Source organism: Apteryx rowi, unplaced genomic scaffold (genome assembly GCF_003343035.1).
Source record: "Apteryx rowi isolate R43461 unplaced genomic scaffold, aptRow1 scaffold_1442, whole genome shotgun sequence".
In the NCBI taxonomy this organism is placed as follows: Eukaryota; Metazoa; Chordata; class Aves; order Apterygiformes; family Apterygidae; genus Apteryx; species Apteryx rowi.
In genome coordinates, this window is record NW_020447689.1 from 7,442 (window position 1) to 9,921 (window position 2,480).

Sequence of the window (2,480 nt, forward strand, 5' to 3'; positions counted from 1 at the left end):
CAAGGACAGCAATGGGCACAGCTTGGACAGTCTCCTCTGTGCTGGGCAAAATTTGTTTCTCCTCCTCCTGAGGAATTCCCTGGATTTCAGCTTCTGCCCCTTGGGAGAGGSGTAGCCTTGCACTGYATGCYACCRGGAAGAGGAAGAGTCTGGCTCTTTCTCCACTCCATCCCTGCATTCACTGCTCCAGTCTAGTCTGTCTGTGGTTTGTGTGCTGGGCAGCCCAGAGCTGGACACAGCCTCTGCTCCAGATGTGGCATCGACCAGCACTGCACAGAGAGAAGAAGTGACTCCATCCCTCCAGCTGCCTCTCAAGGGCCTGCAAGGGACCTGGCAGCAGTGGGATTCAAACCCACACCTCCAAAGAGACTGGAGCCTTAATCCTAATCCAGCGCCTTAGACCACTCAGCCACACTCCCCTGGTGAGGGAGGTTTTCCTTGCTACGGAATACAGAGCCAAGGAAAGTTGGGGGATTGTGCCAAATTTATTCCGGGATCTTTTAAGGGGATTGTGGGAAAGTGCAGAACTGATGAGGGGATGTTTAGGGGAAGGACCAAAGGTGGGGAAAGGGAGGGATCAACATGCACTGTGCAGGAGCAAATGTGGTGGAAACGTGGGGGAAGTGGGATAAAAGAGGCTCAGGAGGCTTGAGCTGCTCGCCCTGCCTTGGGCCAGGTGTGCGCTGTGCTGGTGACGGCCCTGCTGCGGGAGCTGCCGGCAGAACAGACGCTGTGTTGACACGGGCACCGCTGTCACACGTGCTGCCACCGCGGCCGCGCTGGCGCAACAGACCCCAAGCTGCTGCTGCTGCTGCTGCTGCTGCTGCTGCCGCTGCTGCCGCTCTTCCCTGCCCGGCCATCGCCGCCCGCTTGGAATTGCCGCTGCCGGCGGCTCAGCGTGGCCGTAACCTGTGCAGCCGCGGCGGGGGAGGCCCTGGGCAGCGCTGCTTTCGCTTTCGCTTTCGCTTTCGCTTTTGCTTTCGGGCTCGCTCCCACTCGGGCGCAACCCTGGCGGCAGGGATTCGCCTGGCGAGCGGTGACGACAGAGGCGCACCGCGCCGCCATTGGCTGCCTCTTTCCGCCTTCGCGCTGCTCCTGGCGCCCCGCAGCTCTTGGGCGGCGGCGCGGGGGCTGGTGGCGGTTCCAGAGCCGAAGAACACCCTGCTCCTCCTCATCCCTGCGGTGCTGGCTGCTGTCCTCACTGCCATCGTGGTGGTTGCCGGCTTCGTGGTCTGGAAGAAGAGCTCAGGTAAGGGGCTGCCCAGCCGTCGGTGGGCGCTGGGCTGGCGGTGGGTGCGAGCGGGGAGGAAGGTGCGACGTGGGGTCTGTGGGGTGCCGGGTACTGGGCAAGGGAGGCGCGGGGAGCCCTGGGGTGGGAGCAGGGCTGTTCTGGAGGACACGTGAGCCRTGCTGGGAAATGGGGCTTAGCCCCTTGCCGATTGCTGCTGGGGAGCGGCTTTTGCTGATGCCTGCCTCGTCTTTGCAGGGAGAGCAGAGAAGGGCTACAAACCCGCGGGGGGTGAGTGAGTGGAGGCAGGCCCGTGGCCCGCCTCCCACTGAGCAGCACCGGCACGATCCAGTCTCCTCTTGTTCCTAGCAGCAGTGCTGGAGTTTCCCAGTCCAGACGGCTGCGTAGAAAAGCTCCTTTCTCTCTTTAGAAGCAAAGAGCAGTGGTTTGGGTGGTGCAGTTTTGGAAAGGCTGCTCCTGCCCTGCCAGACCCCACTCCTGGCTTTGAGTGCCCCCATCCTTTGCTCTTGCCCGTGGCCTGGGTGGTGGGGCTGGGCACTGGCTCAGTTCTGTGGCATCCCCCTGCCCCCGGGGGAGGCTGGTGTGGGAGCGTGGGGCAGTGTGTGGGGCTGCAGAGCTCGCCTGCAGCTGGGAATCTTGCCAGGTAGCTGCATGCAGTTCCATGTTGACCTTGAATGGCCGTTTCCTCCTTGGTCAGGAGTTGCAATGGCCCTGCCCATGCTGCTGTTTCTGCTGGGGGAAAGGAGTGGGGTGTGTGGGGTGAGGGTTCTGCTGGGGTCCGGACAAGGAAGGGAGACTTTGAATGTGGAAGGAAGTGTGAGAGTAAGGGAGCAAGCAGAGCATGTGGAGGAGACAGGGCCAGCGAGAGCCTGGGCTGTGGGGAGGGGTGAGGCAGGTGGTGGCCTGGAGGGCATGGTGGGCTCTGCGAGGCCCTGGGCAGCCCGGGCACCTTCCTCTTCCCAGGCAGCTCCCAGGCTGCTGTCCCCTGTGACACCACCTGTGTGAGACTGTCGCAGGGAGGCTCCAGGTCCATGACTGCAGCTCTGGGCTCTGCTACTTTCCTCCGCAGGCAGAAATGCAAGCCATGACVTTGCCCCCTTCCCTCCATCCAAGCCTCATCTTCCTCCCTGCTCAGCCTGACTCGCCCGCTTGGCTGCCTGTTCCCACTTTGTGAAGTGAGGAGTTTGTGTTGGCTGCGTATTCATAGTGGGGATTTGGTGGGATTTCTGGA